Source organism: Puma concolor, chromosome F2 (genome assembly GCF_028749965.1).
Source record: "Puma concolor isolate L17-30 chromosome F2, mPumCon1.1.hap2, whole genome shotgun sequence".
Classification (NCBI taxonomy): Eukaryota; Metazoa; Chordata; class Mammalia; order Carnivora; family Felidae; genus Puma; species Puma concolor.
In genome coordinates, this window is record NC_141684.1 from 14,444,281 (window position 1) to 14,464,218 (window position 19,938).

A 19,938-nucleotide genomic window follows, 5' to 3' on the forward strand; every position below is an offset into this window, starting at 1 on the left:
TCTTCCGATCCCCCATTCTTGCTCACATGCTCTCTCTCTCTCTGTCTCTCAAAACAAAAAAATAAACTCCAAATAAAATTTTTTAATAATAAGGATAAAAATCAGAAGTTTATTATTAAAAGTAAAAAGGCCGAATGGATATTAGTGGAAAACTGTCACATACTTTATATATATTTTTTATATTGTGAACATTTTTTGTGTCGTCATCTTTAAAAATATTTTAATATTTTCATAGTTTAAACCACTGTTACATAGTCGTATAAAAATTTACATCATTATTTCCTTCTTGTTGGACATTTATAATGTTAATTTTTTCACAGTATAAATGCTGTCGGAAAGAACAAACTCACTTATCTTTTTTTTAATTTTTTTTAATGTTTATTTATTTTTGAGAGAGAGAGAGAGAGAGACTGAGTGCAAATGGGGGATGGGCAGAGACAGAGGGAGACACAGAATCCCAAGAAGGCTGTGCTTTGTCAGCAGTGCTGACCACTCAGAGCCTGACACAGGTCTCGAACCCACAAACTGGGAGATCATGGACTGACCCAAAGCCGGACACTTAACCAACTGAGCCACCCAGGCACCCCCAAATTCACTAATCTTTGTGCAATTGTTTGATCATCTCCTTAGGATGAGCTTCTAAAAGGCTTCCTTGAGGCCCCACGACCCAAGTATTTGTTACAGGGACCAAATTAGCCTGAAAAACTGCTGATCCAAGTTCTGAGAGAAGTGAATCTTCCACGTTCTTGGTACACCTCGTGCCTCCCCCATGCCGCCTAGCTTTGGCCAGCTCTTCTAGGCCCAGAGCTGGTTAGGAGCACCAAGGTACTTGGGAGATAATTTGTTTGTAGCTGGAGGTGCCATTGCTGGATGTGTTGAAGGAGTCTGATGTGAAGGACTTGCTTTGAAATTGTGTGCCAGGCACGTCTAGGCCGTTGGTATGTGTTCTCTTACTCATCAACTCTATTTGATTTTGTTTAACATTTATTTATTTTTGAGAGACAGAGAGAGACAGAGGGTGAGCGGGGGACAGGCAGAGAGAGAAGGAGACACAGAATCCGCAGCAGGCTCCAGGCTCCAAGCTGTCAGCACAGAGCCCGACGCGGGGCTCGAACCCACAAACCGTGAGATGGTGACCTGAGCCGAAGTTGGCGCTTAACCAACTGAGCCACCCAGGCGCCCCCCGCCCCCGTCCCCCCTCCCCCCCCATCAACTATATTTATATACTGCTCTACAATTTGTAAATACTTAACCACACATGATCTCATTGGCTGGCTCCAACAGTGACTTTTCTGAGACACAAATCTGATAACTACCACTTCCGTGGCTCACACACTTTGAACTAACCATGGCACTCTCAGATTCAAGTCCAAATTCCTTAACATGATTTATACATCCCTATGACTGCTGTATCAATTAGTTTTTACTAAAGAAAAAAAAACACTCAAAATTTAGCTGATTAAAATAATAGCCATTTATTTAGCTCATGATTTTATGAGGCAGCCACTCGGGCTGGGCTCAGCTGGGTAGTTCTTCTCATGAGCTTTGCTGGGCTCACTCGTGCATCTGTGGGTAACTGTAGGAAGCTTATATGCAGGCATTTTTCAAGCCTCTTCTTTGCATCATATTTATTAATTTCTCATTGGCCGAAGCAAGTCCCATAGGTGATTCAGATTCAAGGGATGAGATGGGAAAGTCGATGACCCCTGTTGATAAGAGGAAAAGAACATGTGGCCATTTTGCCCTCTACCACGACTTCCTTTTCTTTCTTTCTTTTTTTTTAATTTTTTTTTTTAACGTTTATTTATCATTGAGAGACAGAGTATGAGCAGGGGAGGGGAAGAGAGAGAAGGAGACACAAAATCTGAAGCAGGTTCCAGGCTCTGAGCTGGCAGCACAGAGCCCAATGTGGGGCTGGAACTCACAAACCGAGATCATGACCTGAGCCGAAGTCTGACGCTTAACTGACTGAGCCATGCAGGCGCCCCAACTTCCTTTTCTAGTCTCCTCTCTTTGGGTCCCTTTTTTCATCTCCACAGACTGCTCCAGCCAAGCTGACCGGCTTATAGCTCCCCATCCTGCCTTGTTCTTCTAGGCTTCCAGGCTATGGTTCAGGCTAATGCCTTGCCTACTATGCTCCTGCATTATTCACCTAGCTTAGTCCAGCCGGGCCCCATCCCAGATGTCCCTTCCTCCAGGACGCCTTCTCTCATCTCTAGATAAGAGTAGGTCTTCTTTTTTGGCATTCTGTGTGCTTCCTCTTCCAACCCTTACCAGGCTCTGTTACAAACGTCTGTTTTCTTGTCCCTTCCTCCCACAAGACGGTAAGGGACTTGAGAGCAAGGTTTGTTTACTGTTGCATACTTGATACTTAGTACCAGATAGTAGGAGCACAGTAGCTATCCATTGGTCTACTGACTAACTGCATATGAATGAGCAGAAGAAAAACAGATACAGGAAAGCCTTTTGCACATCTGTAAGCACCAGACGTATCATGAGGATAGAATCTTTGAGTTGGAGGGGACCTTAGTTACCTTCTTGTCTCTGCATAAACCCTTGGCACAACATGGTTAAAAACTGCTCTTCAGTCCATCGGGCACAACCATAGGGAGGAGAAAGTCGCCTGTTCATCAGAGCTCATTCTATTGCGAGCTGCTTTCAGGCTTAAAACTCCCTCTTTCGGGTTGAACCCAAATCTAGTGCCTCCTGCCTGTTGCACGAGAGGAGCCTCATGGTAAAGATGAGGCTTCTGTCTGAAGCCTCAAAGGTAAAGATAAATCCATCTCCCACACATCAGGCCTCTTCATCTGAGATCTAGCAACTGTTGCTCTTAGCCCGTTCTTACAGCCCTCACCGTCCTGCCGGCCCCCCTCTGGACATGCCCAAAGTGTCTCTGCTTCTCTTGGAAAGTGACATCCAGGGCTGGTCAAGATCTGCCCCGGGGATTGAGAGACGCATCTCTCTGTGAACCAGTCATCAAGACCGTGATGGCAGCAGCAAAGTCTAGGAGTGCTGGGAATCGCAGCTCCCATAGAAACGGAACTCAGGCGCAAATCAAAATATTAGGATGACATTTCTAAAAAGCACGGTTTCATCTGGCACCGGCATGAGGACAACCTGAGTCTTTTTTCCCCCCTTTTTTCACGCGTTCTTACCATTTGTATCCAGGTCAACCCCCCCCCCCCCCAAAACTCAAACCTGCCAGATTTCGAATACGTGTTTCTGGTAGAAAGTGGCAAGGGATATTGAGGTACATTTCATTATGAACAGATTGTAAGCTTTGGAATGAAGCAAACAGGGGATCGGACAACTAGGTCCAAAATGCAGTAGGTGTGTGCATTAAGGAAGGGACTGAAACTTCCTAAGGCTATGCCTTTCCTCATCACCCCCCCCCCCATAATTGTTAGGACCGCGTGCATATTTAGAGCTCGTCAAGGGTCACGCTGAGTACACTCATGCATTTTATGCATTTTAACATGTACCCCACTCTAGGAAGAAGGCTCCAGTATTATGCTCGATTCGTAGAAGAGGAAATGGAGACTCAGAATGTTCGTAGAAAGTCATTTGCTAGACTCTGCAGAGCTCGTAAGGGGCAGTTCTGGGCCGTAATCCCCAGCTTCTCCAGCTCCAGATCCCCTGCAGCCGTGGAGTACTCTAGCAGCCTTCGCACCTGCATCCCCACCTTGAAAGTCAGAGCCGTGGGTGATTCCTGCCAGTGACGGTGACGGAGAGGAGCTGCCACGGCTCCGTGACCACGGGGCTCCCACGGCAGCTTTGCGCCACCCTCAGTGGTGAAGGCCTGGCAAAGGCTCCGCTCTGCGTAATACTACGTCCGTCTCTTGAGGGTTTTGCAGCAGTGACCAGCTTTGTTGCTATATTGGCACACTTTCCCAGAAATAGATTAGAAAGCAGGGAAAATTTTAAAAACGGGGGTGGGCGGGGGAGAAAACCCACTCTGATGTGTTAGTTTGCTACCGGCCTTAACTCCGTAATAAATAAAGACTGCAAATGGGAAGCAAAGGCATGAACTGAAAATAAGCTGGGTGAATCATGGCGTGCAGTTTGTACAGTGTATAAATATTCATGTTAAATTACCTTTTACTCCGACACCATGGTTCTCCTGTGTGCACTTAGGGCTGAGTGGTTTCCGTAGGCCTTAGTTACTGACACAAATGCGTGTGACTTTTGTGAGAGCTCAAGGAGTAACTAAGGACTATTAGCACAGGCCTGAAGAATGTAGGATCCCGGTGTAAGCCCCAGAAGCTCAAGCACCCTCTCTGCTTTTGGCAAGAGAACAGTAATCCATCTCTTGGTCTTTCCTAGTCAACGGAAACTGAGCTGGGGGAAAAAATCCTTAATCTTAGCAACAGCGGGATCTGGTATTTGAGCTGCAGAGCTTAAAGAAAAAAAAAAAAAAAAAGCCTTGTTGAAAAGTTCAAATCTAGGTAACTAGTTTCTGAAAGAGTCTTTTGTACGAATTGGAGACAGGCTGCATGGGGGAGGAGGAGTGAGGGCCATGCAGGGAGGTCCCCACGCTTTCCTGACTGCTGGGTCTGTTCCCTTCCTGCGAGGAGAAGCATGGCGGCCCCAGGAAGGGCTGGTACCGACTGTCACAGCACTCCGTGGAAAAGCCAACAGGGGGAGTGAGAGTGCCAGAGGTTCAGCTGGCTCAGAGGCCCACATTCCTTCCCTTGTTCTCCTCTGGCCTCCCAGTGACCTTGGGGTTAAACTCCAGTCAAGTCCAATGGCCATGATAACACTTATCTCACTCTGTGCAGCGTGAGCGGCTTCCCACCAAAGGCCACACTCTCCGTGTGAGCTGTTGGAATTTCCTTACAAGGACACAGAGAGATGTGTCGCAGTCTTACTCCCCCCCAGCCATCCCCAAGCGTCCCTACCTAGGAAAGGGAAGTGTGCGGCATACGTAGTTCGTGAGTGATGTGTATGTTTATATCATGCTGGCTAAGTGTCTTCGTGGAAAAAGATTCTACACAGATTGTGTTATACGGACCGGCAGGGTGACTTTCACGTGTTAAACCTGCCTTTCTCCTTTGCCTCATGGGTGCAAATTCATTACATCGGCATTTCCTTCAAATAAGGGTATAGAATCCATGAAGTTAAAACTTTCTAAGTATAGCTTTGGATGTTTGTTCCAGTTAATTCAACAAGCACTTCCCGAATACCTAGGATGAGGCAGGGATTACATTCAGAGCCAGGAGTGTGAGCATATCTGGTGCGGAGAAGAGAGGAGACTCTCGAGTCGGACCTGATTCACATTTGGGCTCTGCTACTTGGACCTTGGAGACCTGAGGTAAAAATGCTGAAACTTTTGGTGTCTAAAGTTTCTTCACCCATAAAGTGTGTTCACAATGCCCTAGAAGGCAGATGGGAGGATTCAACGAGAGAGCATGTCTGGAACCGAAGAGACTTTCTGCATTTTGCTGGTATTAAATCCCAGGTGCTACCTGCACAGAGGGCACAGCCTAACAGGGGGCCTTTTGGGCAGATCGGAGCATCTCAGGGTGCGAGTCTTGAATAGAGCGTGACTGCAGTTCTAGGGAAGGACAGACACAGGGAAACTAAAGAGAGAGATGCTGGTGTGGGGCAGAAGGGCAGCCTTCCAAAGAAAGGACCGGCAGGAACAAGCGGAAGGAGGTGGGAACCTGAAGGCTATGTTCAGAGAAGTCGTGTCAATCCGTGACACTTGGATATAGGAGGATTGGGAAATATTTCTATTTCCTGTTGGTGTTAGAGAACCTTCGTGGAGTATCTCTTGCTCCCTATGACTGGAGCATTTATGGATGTTTATAATAAAATATATAATTAATAAAAGTAAATAAAACATAAAATAAAATAGATTTCAAGAGACAGAGTCATATATTGAGTACCCACGGGTCTTTTGCATACATGATTTCCTTTCATTCACTCCAAATAATGCATGAGAAAAATATTGTTATCTCACCTTAACAAATGAGGAAACTGAGGCTCACCCAAGTTCACACCATCAGTGAGAGGTGGAACTGGGGTGCCAAACCACCTTGACTAATGAACTCTGGCTGTAGGCAGAAGCAGGGCGGGCAACCTTCTCCGTGCAAAAAAAGACTCACCTGTTTTCTGCATGTTTGTTAATCTATAGAATATTCCTGGGAGGTAAGACACAGAATTCACAGAAATCTTAGGTACCACGGCTTGTTCATGCTCACACAGAAAGTTAAGGCAGAAGAAGGACCATATGTAGGGTGCCTGGGTGGCTCAGTCATTAAGCATCCAACATTGGTTGAGGTCATGATATCATGGCTTGTGGGTCTGATCCCCACATCAGGCTCTCTGCAGTCAGCACAGAGCCTGCTTAGGATCCTCTGCCCTCTCTCTCTCTGTCCTTTCCCTGCTTGTGCTCTCTCTCAATCTCTCTCAAAAATAAATAAACACTTAAAAAAAAAAAAAAAAAAAGGACCATGTGGAAGGTCTGTGAATACCAAGACCGGAGATGGATGTATCTCTATGAGTCAGCCTCTTTGATGATAAGAGCTCGTATCATCTTCATACATTACATTCCACACATTCTGCACCTTGGCAAGTGAAGTCCCCATGTTCTGCCCCTCCAATAACCCAAATAACCCTTATTCTCTTGAGAACCATTGCTTTAGTGATTAGTAGCTTAAATCACATTTTCTCTGTAACAGCACATTTCCACACAACCTGAAACGGCAAAGAAAAAGATGAGAGAAGCACAGAAAGTGGGGTGGGTTCAAAGAAGTGTTTGAGCATCCCTCAGCACAGGAGACACAACACTTAAATTTTCCTTTTAGACCCACAGAAGCACAAACTCATCATTCCTTGGGCTTGGGGAGGGACCACATGCCTAACCCCAAGTATTCCAGTTGGGCCCTGCTTCGTGCACTTAGCCCTAAAACGTCACCAACTCTTGAACCTTTGATAGAGAAAACAGAAATACTAACAGTCATGGTTAACTGTCCATAAATACTGAGTGCCAGGAACGGTGCCGAAGGCCTGAAGGTCATTGCATGATGTAATCAGCTCAGCCATGCTGCGAATTGCTTTGTGCTGGACATCTTCCCTTCACCCACCACGGCCACCCTCCCCACCCCCCCCTCCACTTTGCTCTCCGCCCTGGGAGGCTGGTGGGTACAGCTAGTATCACCTGCTCTCAATGCCCTCAGCTTCTCCTTGGGTTTGGCCAATAGGCAGCCTCGGGAGAACAGGGTTTTGGAGAAAGGAAAGTAGAAAGGTCAGGTTCTCTTCCTGTGAGGCCATTTCTGGTAGACTAAGGTCTTGGCTTTTCTCAAAGAGGCCTTTTCTAAGCACCTCTTCCTCCTTCTGATTCCTGTCACTTGTCTCTTCCCTCTTTCCTACTAGCTTGTGTGTAGCCACAGCTTTATGCAACTAACCTGAGTTACCTCACTAGCTTGTGTGGCTTCCACGTATTTATAGCTTCTCTTTTTGTAAATAAGCCCTGTTTGAATGACCCTAACTTGAGGGTGGCGCCTATTTCCCATCAGGATCCTGATAAAGGTACTATTATTACACCCATTTTACAGACAGGTCTCAGAGAAGTAAAGCAACTTGTCCAAGACCTCACAGAACTGGGTATCAAAACCAGATCTACCTAAGTCCAGAGCCCACGTTCTTAACTGCTCTACTAGAACAGCAACAAGTGGTTCTGGACAACGCAGGCCAGCTGGGAACCCTGGGGGATGTGGCCTTGAGCACCTCCTCATGGGAAAGTGCGGTGGGCAGAATGGCACAGGGCAGACAGTGCGTACTTGCCAGCCTCCTTACCAGGCAGGGAGGAAAAGAAAGTGGGCAAAAGACAGACATCCTCACTGGGCCTGCTGCCCCCGGAATCCCAGACTCACTCTACGATGCCGGGACAGACCACATCTGCTGGTGCAGAGAGGCTATGAGGGGACAGCAGACACATTTAAATCCTGGTTGGGAATCGTATTCCAGACCCCCATCAGCCTTTCTCTAAGGGTCCTGGCTGAACCAAGAGAGGCTCCCACTGGGGCCCTTGGACGAGGACAGGCTATGGTTGATTCTTTATTCCAAAAGGAAAATCAGGGGCTACATTTGATCCCCAACATCTCATTCATTCACTAGTCCCTGGGAGAATTCATAGCCAGAACTAACTAAAGATGCTGCTTGCATCTGAGCAGGTCTGACCTCAGCGTGCTGGTTTCTGTCTTCCACCCCAGGAAGCCAAATGATCTTTATTTAATTCTGCAACATTGAGCCTCCCTCTGCAGAGTGAGGAATTTATCATCTCAGGCCTCAGATTAAGTGAAAAGAATGTTTTAGCCAAAATAGTTACATATATGCATTTCCATAAATTACTTTACCATAACTTAGGAAGAAGTCTACTTCCTCTGACTAAAGCCAAAAAGATTTTAAGTGAGGATTCTCAACAGTGCCTTCTTCCAAGTAGTTCTGTTACCTCTGACACCTATCTTGGCAGCCGCTGCCCTCAATTACATTGATAGGTCATCTCCTGCACTAGAAAGTGAGGTACAGATCATGTACCTCCTTCTTCTCTCCATCCCTCGCCCAACACAACGCCTGGCATACAGCAGGCACTCAATACATATTACAGGAGGAACACACACGGATGCCTCAGAACACCCTGCAAGAGCTGCCGTTGGAGTGCATTCTGCGATTATATGTTGACTCATCAGCCTCATCGACGAAGGGAGACACCATATTCTATTTATTTTTATAACTTCCCTGTTTGGAATACCATGACTGCTCAAAATACATTTTGCAGGAAGAATGGAGACGGAAGACGCAGCACGCAAGAAATAAAGCTTCATTGTCTTTGACCCTCTTGCATTGCGTGGAGATACTTAGACAGCCCTTGGGGTTGGGGTCAGAGAGTCATATCCACCGTATGCCCCCATCATTCCAAAAAGGGCTACATTTCCATCACGGGGTTGCCTTATGGGGAGGACAGTGGAAAAGAAGAGTCTGATAAGCAGGATTCGGGTGGAGCTGGTCACAAGAGTAGCAGTTTTTTCCCTCACCCAAGTCTACTCCGACTTATTCCTGAGATCTCGGGTCAAGTGCCCCTTCCTATAGGCAACTATCCCTGGCTCTCCAATAGCAGTCGTGTTGCCCTCCTGCAGAACACGTCGTTCTGTAGGGAACTGTGTATTCCCTGGCATGACCTGTTTGGTGACCGCCTGACTCTCCTGAAAGTTCCATCAGTTGCAGCTGTTTTGTTCATTATTCTAGTCCCAGTGTGAAGCGTGACATCTTCCAACAAGGTGTCTAGTAAATAAGTGCTGAATTAATATATGAATGAATGAATGAATGAATGAATGAACAAATTGTCACTCTGTGCTCAACTCCTATTGGACCACGTTTTCTCATTCCTGTCCAATGTTCTTCCTCTTAATACTAGCCATTTTAAATATTGTCTTTTATGTGCGTGTAGGAATTGAGGTTTTCTGTGAACCAATCATTCTTGCCCACCCTCACATCTGTTTACATGGGTGGCCTCCCCAACATCTTGGCCGCCTCATAAAATAAAACCATAAAAATCAACAAATCAGGAGACTACAGATGCTGGCAAGGATGTGGAGAAATGGGAACCCTCTTACACTGTTGGTGGGAATGCAAACTGGTGCAGCCGCTCTGGAAAACTGTGGAGGTTCCTCAAAAAGTTAAAAATAGATCTACCCTATGACCCAGGAATAGCCCTGCTAGGAATTTACCCAAGGGATACAGGAGTGCTGATGCATAGGGGCACTTGTACCCCAATGTTTATAGCAGCACTTTCAACGATAGCCAAAGTATGGAAAGAACCTAAATGTCCATTAACTGATAAATGGATAAAGAAGTTGTGGTTTATAGATACACTGGAATACTACTTGGCAATGAGAAAGAATGAAATATGGCCTTTTGTAGCAACATGGATGGAACTGGAGAGTGTTATGCTAAGTGAAATAAGTCATACAGAGAAAGACAGATACCATATGTTTTCACTCCTATGTGGATCCTGAGAAACTTAACAGAAGACCATGGGGGAGGGGAAAGGGGGAAAAAATGTTACAGAGAGGGAAGGAGGCAAACCGTAAGAGACTCTTAAATTCTGAGAACAAACTGAGGGTTGATGGGGGTTGGGAGGGAGGGGAAAGTGGGTGATGGGCATTGAGGAGGGCACCTGTTGGGGATGAGCACTGGCTGTTGTATGGAAAACAATTTGACGATAAATTATATAAAAAGAAATAAAAAGAAGAAAAAATTACAAAATAACAATAAAGAAATAAAAATTCTGGGGCGCCTGGGTGGCGCAGTCAGCTAAGCGTCCGACTTCAGCCAGTTCACAACCTCGCGGTCCGTGAGTTCGAGCCCCGCATCGGGCTCTGGGCTGATGGCTCAGAGCCTGGAGCCTGTTTCCGATTCTGTGTCTCTCTCTCTCTCTCTCTGCCCCTCCCCCGTTCATGCTCTGTCTCTCTCTGTCCCAAAAATAAATAAACGTTGAAAAAAAAAAAAAAAGAAAGAAAAATTCTTATCCTTTAGGGAAAATAAATAAATAAATAAATAAATGGGGGGGAAGGCATAAACTCTAAACTAGTGTTGTTGTTGTTTTCTAAAGCAGTGGTTTTTAAACACGCTTTCCCTAGAAGACCTCTTTTAAAGTCTGCACCCAACAAACTGTACTATATCCATTCAATGGAATATTATCCAGTGATAACAAGAAATGAGCTATCAAGCCACAAAAAGACATGGCAAAAAACTTAAGTGCATAGTGCTCAGTAAAAGAAGCCGATCGGAAAAGTCTACATGTTGTATGATTGCCACGGTATGACACAGGGAATGCTATGGGGACAGCAAAAAAGGCGGGGTTTCCAGGAGTTCGGGGAGGGCTGACTAGATGGAGCACAGGGCACTTGTAGGACGGTGGAACTATTCTCTATGACACTATAATGTGGAAACATGACATTATGAGTTTGTCAACACTCATAGAATGTACAGTAATGAGTGAACCCTAATTTAAACCATGGGCTTTAATAATAATGTATCAGTATTAGTTCATCAGTTGTAACCAATGTACCGCACTAATGCCAGATGTTAATAATAGAGGAAACGGGGGAGTGGAGAGGAAAGGGATTATGGGAACTCCGATTTCTGCTCAGTGTTTGCATACATCTAAAACTGCTCTAAAAAAGTCTACTAATTTTTAAAAATCTGCATCCTGGCTGGTCACTCAATATATAAAATATAAGAACAGGCGGATCCTGGCTGAGGTAGGAGTGCAGTCCTGCCTACTTTATACCCACAGGCACATCTCAGATCTTACTCTCCTCCTTGTGGGTCCCTGAGATACCACTGTGGAAAAATCCCCATTGTACTAGGCAGTTACGTGAACTCTTCCCTGGCTTTGCCTACCCCCCGGCTGCCATCCCCATCCCCAGCACCACAAGTGTGCCCTAAATAGTCTGAACTGGCTCCTTGCTCCGTAGCCCAGCCTGGAAACCCACCTCAGGCCCACGGTGCTGTTTTAGAAAGGCACGTGGTTCTCCTGTGGCTTCTCACAGGCCATAGCACAATTTGCCTGATTGAAACTCCGTTCTTCTCATTTTGGCTCTTCCATTGCATGGGCTGAGAAATCCCAGTTTGGGCCCAGCCATCTCCCAGAAAAGGTCTATCCAGGACCCGTGGGTATGGGAGACCACGGAGGAGTGTGGAGAGAGGATACATGGATTGTAAACTGGGTGTGCGTGAAGCCAGACAGTTTTCATGTTCCAAAGTCACCGCCAAGACTCCTCAGCAGTCCTACTTATAAACACACTCTAACTGCTAACAAAGAGTCCAAAAGATTTGAACTCAACAACCCCTTGAAGGCAAACCAGAGCCTGTTAACTAGAAGCGGTGACACCACAATTACTGGCAAATGTTTGCTGGGCAGAAGGGGAGGCCGTGAGATGCCGCAGGGCACCGAGACCGTTAGGGCCCGGTTCCACCAATTAATGGAGTGCTTCTGAGTAGTGGTTGTGTCTGGGAGAGTCTCTGAGATGAGCCCCCGGCTGCACCAGCTAAGTAAGGCCCCTGGAAAGAGGAGAGCAAGCTCATGCCGTTCTGCAGCAGGGAAGCAGGCGACACAGCATCTCTATGGCTACCCAGCAGAGCCTGCCACAAAGCCTTTCAGGAATCTCCGCTATTTCTGGAAACTGGATCGCATTCCCCAAAGGCCAGCATTCCCACACTGCATGTGCCCTCAGTGGTTGCTTCTCTTGATTGTCCCTCACTCCAATTAAAAAGGCCAGAGTGGGCCCTGACACTCCGCTCCTGCTGGGGCCCCTCAGTGACACTCACCTGGAAAGCCATGCAAAGCAGAGGCAATCCCAGCAATTTTCATGCCCATATACTCACAGATCATAATGTGAAACGTCATTAGCATACTCTCGAATTCTTGACGGGAATGGAGGGGGAAAAAAATAGACCCTCACTGATATGACCAATGGGCCACTTAAGGACTCAGGTCTTTCTTCTTTTGCTCTTCTGGGTTCTGTTATGCCAACACAATCTCAGGGGCAGGTGAGTGACAAGACAATGTACTTGCTATTGTATATTTGCCACAAAGAACACCCAGTTAGAAAGAAACCTTCCCACTGGGGCCAGCAGTGGATGTTGGTCTGCATTTTTTCAAAGAAAATAGGGGAAATGCGTAGATTGGTTTAGTGTGTTTGGAAAACGATAGAAACTGCATTTATTACAACCAACCCCCCCTCCTGACCAGCTAACAAAACAAACAAAAAAATATCCACAGAAGAGTCCGTGAGGCTTTCTGTTCAAATGGCCCCTAAAATTGTCTGTGCAACTATAGCGGTCTTTTCTGGACAGCAGACCTCTATTATTCTGGAAGAGACACCACTTTGTTTCTAGGGTAGCGTCTCCAAAATTGCTCTATCAGCACCCCCTGTCCAAATATGCCATTTAGAGGCAACTGCCAGAAATGGTACCCTTATTGCTTAGCCAGAGGAAGGGCATTTCACCGAAAGTAGATCAATCAGAGTTCTTCCCAGTGGCATTCAGAATGGCGCTGAAAGGGGAAAGACCGTTTTCCCTTTGCTGGGAAATTGAGAAAAGTGATTCCTGGAGCTGAGGGCAGGTGTGGCTCCAGGCTGAGGGGAAGGCTTTTGCCTAAAGGAATGAGGAAGACAAGTAGAGAAGAGCAAGAACGTGATAGAGAGAACCCTGTGGATACCCAAGTCTTCGGCTTAAGGTCCACGTGGGAGACTTAAATCCTGTCTCCTCGTATACACAACCTGCACAGTCCCCTCCCATGCTGATACGCATCTTGGCCACAGGACTCGCTGAGGCTGGTGGGACACCAGCAAATGTGATACGAGAGAGGCTTGAAACGCATTTACATGTTGGGACCTACTCTCTCCCTTGCTGCTTTTAGAACTTGGTCAGCATGTGAAGAAGCCCAGGCTAGCCTAAGGAGACAAGCGGCTCAGCCAATAGACAGCACCATTTGCTGGACATAAAAGGAAGACCCTCGTGGATCATCTGGCCCCAGTTTTGTCACATGAGCGATACCAGAGATCAGCAGAAGAAGTATCAAGTTGAGCCCAGACCAAAATGATGGTTCACGGAGCTATGAGCAAATGAAAGGGTGGTTGTGTATTTCTCCGTGTTTTAGAGTGGTTGTGTTGCTCAACAATAAATAACTTGTGACTCTCTGGGACCTTCCTGCCACCATGTGAAGAAGGTGACAGTAGGACCAGAAACCATGTAGACAAAAGATCGCAGGTATCTCAAAGATCTCAGCTACGCCAGCCATCTGGCTAAGGTCACAGATGCAACACTAAGCCCAGCTGACACCATATGGAGCACAGGTGAGTCTCTCAGATGAGTTGCCAATCTACAGATTCATAAACAAATAGATGCTTACTTAAACTTTATAGGACAGCAAATTTTGGAGTGGCTTGGTTTTCAGCAAAAGCTAACTCGTATAACTTTCTCGAAGCCACCCATTTTTGCCTTTCTCCTAAAGCTACTGTCTTCTCCATTTTGCCCAATCTGCTGTGCAAGACTGTTCAGTGCATTCTTCATATCCAATCACTCCTCCTCCTTTGTCTGAAAAATTGATTTTGTGTAGGGGAGGCAATGTATCGCCTCTAAATACTCTGTCCATTTCCCTTGCAGCTAGAAGTAGTTATATGACACACAGTTGAAGCCTTTAAGAGGGATATAACAATTGAGGAGGTAGACCATATCCCTTCCACTTTCCCACTTCCTTACTAGAATATAGATGTGATGACTGGAGCCACAGCAGCTCTTCTAAGACCAGGTGTTTTTACAAAAAGGGAAAAAAATCCCAAAGATACCAGACCTGATATTGTTGAGCCACTAAAGCAATGACAGTGACCATCTACCTCCAGAATTGTTGTCCGAGAAAAACAGAAAATTGGTTTCAAGACACTGTTTAAAGTGAGCTGCTGTTTCACACAGCCAAATCTGATTGTAAGAGAAAGGAGTTAGATTTCTGTCACTTGTGACCTGACCAGTCCTGATCAGGTCTTTCCCCTACGGAGTCCTGTGGTCGGCTCTCCAGGTACCTTTAAGGTACATTGCTCCCCCTTCTCTCTGGCTCATGTGCCAACACAGTCATTTCCCTCTTTCACCTTAAAACAGGAAAAATAGGTAAATATTTTCAGAAAGTACTTCATTAAAACCCAAAGAAAAACACAAATAATTGCAAGAAATATAAACAGCATGAAATTGCCCTGTTCCTATCACATCTGATCCTCAGCTCAACAGTTAAGCTTTATGAGCCCCCTACTCTAGTCTCTTTATGGCAGTGGTTCTCAAAGAGGAGTCACCAAACTAGAAGCATCAGCATCACCTGAGAACTTGTTAGAGATGCAGATTCCCAGGCCCTACCCCAAACCTACGGAACACAAAGCTCTGGGGATAGGGGCTAGCAACAAGTGTTCGAACAATGCTTGCAGGTGATTGTGATGTAGCCAGGGTTGAGAGCCATGACCTCATGATAAATATTTGCCAATATAATAAGACAATAGCCCGAGCTCCTTTATTTTCTCTTTTTTAAATTTTTTCAATGTTTATTTACTTTTTCAACGTTTTTTTTTTTTTTTTTTTTATTTATTTATGGGACAGACAGAGACAGAGCATGAACGGGGGAGGGGCAGAGAGAGAGGGAGACACAGAATCGGAAACAGGCTCCAGGCTCTGAGCCATCAGCCCAGAGCCTGACGCGGGGCTCGAACTCGCGGACCGCGAGATGGTGACCTGGCTGAAGTCGGACGCTTAACCGACTGCGCCACCCAGGCGCCCCAATGTTTATTTACTTTTTGAGAGAGAGAGAGAGGGAGCACAAGCGGGGGAGGGACAGAGGGAGAGGGAGACAGAATCCGAAGCAGGCTCCAGGCTCTGAGCTGTCAGCACAGATCCTAATGTGGGGCCTGAATCCATACAACATCATGACCTGAACGGAAGTCAGACGCTCAACTGACTGAGCCACCCAGGAGCCCCCCCACCCCCACCCCAAGCTCCTTTTCTTTAGACAGTATCGGGTAAAGCCTAGGGTTTGGAATCAAAGAGAATCTGGTGTCAAATTGTGAGTCTGCCATATTAGCTGTGACATCCGGGGCCAGCTGATTAACCCCTAACTTCGTTATGGTCTCAAGTTCATTCGCAGGTAAAATTCACTACTTGTTAGGATTGTTTAAGACCTGCAAAATGCCTACCCACCATCCGGCCCAGGGCAGGTATTAAATAAAGTCAGGTAACTCTGCCTTTAAAGCCTGCACCTTGGTTCTGTGGCCACAGGTCAGTCCAGCAACAAATGTTTGGTACCTGCAGCCAAATTACTTTCAAAACTAAAAAAGAAGTTCCATAAGTCCAGTTCAAATCTCCCAATGCTCCTACTAAATACTCCCCTTCCAGCCACGTGCCAAGACGGAGAGTCCACCTCATTTCTTAACTGATTTTCTGGAATTACCGGCACTCATCACGCCCCAGTGGTCTGGTCTTTCCTGGCTGAGGTTGGAGAAACAGCCCCCCTCTAGGGCATTTCCATCCTCCACACCTCAGGGGCCTTCCTTCAGTCTACTTCTTTCTGATGAACCCTAAACAGCCTTTAACTGTATTATAAATACTTTGCGAGTTAATCACATTCAGAAACAATCATCTGCTCGGAGGAACCAATTCAGGAACAGTGGAGTGTAAGAGAGACACTTGACCACTGTTTATTTTTTTTAATTTATTTTTTCTTTAAGTTTACTGTTTTGAATAAGGAATCCATACCCATGATTAAAAGATTCAAAAAATATAAAATTAAAACATTCAAAAAATATTATGCAAAATTATTCTCTTTCGTACCTCTGGCACTCAGATCCCTACCCAGAGGCAACTATGCTTCCCAGCTTTGTGAATGAACTTTCAGAATAGTCTACGTAAGGAAAAATCATAGGGAAAAATATGTAGTGATATATATATATATGCGCATATATATACGTATATATACACACACATATACATTACTCTGTTTTCCAAAAAAGTAATATATCGTACATACCGTCTGCACCAAGAATATGGAAAGCATGGGCAGAGGAAGACTGAGTAACAGAAGACAGTCGTAATCTTCAAAGTCCTCTATGGGGATGCCGGAGAGTTTGGATGATATCATCTGCAACGTAAAAGAATCTTATCCTATGTCTCTTGTGTTTCTGGCTACACACACTCTCTTGATGATTGTATCTGTGTGTGCATGAGTGTGCACGTATGTGTGCCTTACTCTGCAAACCCACAAACACGACCACGCCATCTTTAGGATCAGCGTTGTCAATGACGCCGGCCTGGTCACTCATCCATTGCAGGTTAGACTTCTAGGCTCCGGGATGAATTGCCTCTTGAAGGCCCTGTGCTACTGACTGGCTCCCTATTCACTTTTCTCACACCCAAGGCTGTGTACTGGGGACTCACACGTGACATTGCTCAAGCCTTAAAGCCCAGTCTGCCTGACTGCACACCTCCTCCTCCTGCACCTCTGACGCCACTGAGGAGCAGCTGATGGGATCTTAATCTGTCTCTCCCCATGTTTTACAGTTGGGGAAAATGAGAGGCAGGCCCAGGCCCAGGGAAATGCCCAAAGGCACACGGATAGCAATATACCCTGGCTCAGGACACTGGGATCAGCTTGGGCTTTGCTACACAAGAGCTGTGTTTTCTTGGTTCTGGGGCCTCAGTCTGAGTATCTGGGAAGGGGATGATAATAATTACATACAGAATAATTAAGATTATAAAAAATATATATGCAAAACACTAAATAATGTACACTCTAGAATAATAAGCTTTCCAAATTTTAAGTTGCACCCCGATATTTTTTAAAGAGGTTCAAAAACAAACAGAAAAAATTGGGGTGCTTGGGTGGCTCAATCAATCAGTTAAGCAGCAGACTCTTGATTTTGGCTCAGGTCATGATCTCCCGGTCGTGAGATGGAGCCCCGCGTTGGGCTCCATGCCGGGCATGGAAGCTGCTTAAGATTCTCTTTCTCCCTGTCCCCAACTCGTGCATGCACACTCTCTCTCTCTCTGTAAAAAATAAACAAAGGGGCATCTGAGTGGCTCAGTCGGTTGAGCATCCGACTTCGGCTCGGGTCATGATCTCACGGTCTATGAGTTCAAGCCCTGCATCGGGCTCTGTGCTGACAGCTCAGAGCCTGGAGCCTGCTTCAGATTCTGTGTCTCCCTCTCTCTCTGCCACTCCCCCGCTCATGCTCTGTCTCTCAAAAATAAACTTAAAAAAAAAAAAAAAAAAAGAAGTGGAAGGTATGGGAGAGACAGCCAACTAGTTCCTGGAGCCCAGTGAAGGCTTCCTTCCCTGGAGGTGTGATGAGCAACTAGGAACACCGGACACTTACCTACTTGCCGTTGACGGTGTAAAGGGAGAGCCAGGGCGTACGTGACTGCTGCCCCAAGGCCAAGCACGAGGTGAAACAGAAACTCACATTTCCAGGCATGTCTCCTCAATCATGCCCAGGGATCCCACGGAGCTACTCAATGCCACCGCGTGCTGTGGTCACTTTCATTTCTGGGCTTCCAGATGCACAGGAACACAAGAGTCCCCCTCCTCTGCACCCAGGCCGGTCCTTCCACCTTTCATACTCAGGCCCGGGCATGACCACTAGATGAAGTCTCCAGAGAAATAAGCCTCTGAGGATAATTTGTCAAGCACGCGATTTGGCGGCAGGGCAGGGAATCTTTCCTGACTTCTGCAGATAGGGGCTTACATCACAGCATGAAATTTGTTTACCCTTATCTTAGCACACAAGAACAAATTATCTCACCCTTGTTATAAATCCAGCAGCACTGCCTCTGTGAGGACGTTTCCACGTAAATCTCCAGCAAACTCTACTTGGCTGACTGTTCCCTTTGTCTGCTGCCTTTTCCTGGCCCCAGCTCACAGGAACGTTAGCCTCACCAGTGGACACGCTGGTTTTCATCTGTAGAGATAACAGAAGAAAAGAAGGCAATCCAGCCATGACTCTGAAACCCGACAGAAACCCCACCAGGCAGAGCAGAGCGTGTGTCCTCTCTCCCAGCTGAACTGCCATGGGTCCCTGACCCAGAGAGTGCCACCAAGCCCCAGTGAGATCTGCCCTCAACCTTCTGGGAAACCAGAATTTCCCAGTTTGCAGGGCCCCTTGTAGTCTTACTTGTTCAGGACGGGGGCTAGTATGAACAGATGGTCCTGAGTGGGGTGAAGAACCTGTCCAAGTGGGTTTTAAATGGCCTCAGCAGCCATTTAAATAACGTGGATCAAACAGGGGAAGGGGGCCATACAGCTAAAAAAAAAAAATGTGACCGTTGACGGGGTTTTGGGGTGATGGTGGGATTCGGAGCCGATGGTCAAGAAAGAATGCTTGAAGATGTCTTTGGTGCAAAAGGTGACTTTATTAAAGCATGGGGACAGGACCTGTGGACAGAAAGAGCCGCTTTCTTTCTTCTATACAGCTTCAGGTTCAGAGGGGGTTAGGGACAGTGTAAGTCTCTAAGGAATTTTGGAAGCAAGGTTTCTAGCACCTTGAGAAGCTAGCTGTTGGTAGGAAAACATCATTTATTACTGTTTAGTAAAACCTCAGTCATGAGACCCTTCAGATGTATATCAGGGGCCATATGCATGGAGTATAATTGCCAGCATATACTTGGGAGTTAAAGATAAAGGAGGTTTGCAAAGGAATTTTTATGTGTTTGAGGAGACTCACTGGATCCTGGGAGGGGTCAGGATAATGTTAAGCTAAAATTCCCTTTTGCCCCTAGCAAAGTGTCATCATCGAGGCAGCTGAGCTCCTAGAGGAAGGTCACTCTGCCTGTTTCAAGGACTTGTCAATGGGCTGTAGGCAGTAAGGAAATTTAATTTTTCATTTGCCTTTGTTTCTGCATCACCATGGCCAGCACTCACACCCCCTTACATCTTGATGAGGGTGTTATTAGGGCTCCAGGAAACGGAGTCTATAGGTTGCTGGAGATTAGGCTATGGATAAGATTGCCTTTTTCTTGCCCTTTACTCAATTATCCGTAAACTGAAAGAGACTCCTATCAGTTTAACCATTCATTTTCTGTCCTTTCCTTTGTTCTTAGGCAGCGGGAGTGCCTGAGGAATATCACATATATTTCACCCTCGGGGGGTTGGCGGGGGAGGCGGGTAGGCAGCGGTGCTGGCTTGTGCTTTGCCCTCTGCTTGCCTTATGCTCCCTTATCAACCATCAAAGTAAACGTCCTTGGCCTGGATGCTTAGGCCTCAAAGACAATAGGCTGGCTTAGAAAAAAAAAAAATTTTTTTTAATCATTAACAATAACAATAGCTCAGAGCCATTACCTTACAATGCAGGGCTCAATAGGACTCAGCTCATCTGGCTTTAACTCTCCACGTGTATTACCTGG

General features: G+C 46.2%; 1 long non-coding RNA gene across 3 annotated transcripts in view; it reads right to left on the reverse strand.

Annotated features, from left to right (window-relative positions):
- Positions 1-1,450: 1,450 nt before the first annotated feature.
- The window catches only part of LOC147571840 (uncharacterized), a 31,830-nt gene continuing 13,342 nt past the window's right edge, over positions 1,451-19,938 (reverse strand). For all 3 annotated transcript variants that reach the window (XR_015246856.1, XR_015246854.1, XR_015246855.1), the window contains 3 exons: positions 18,342-18,497; positions 16,571-16,681; positions 1,451-1,706 (listed from right to left, as the gene is read on the reverse strand). This is a non-coding gene — a long non-coding RNA (uncharacterized LOC147571840). The remainder of the gene's footprint in view (positions 1,707-16,570; positions 16,682-18,341; positions 18,498-19,938) is intronic.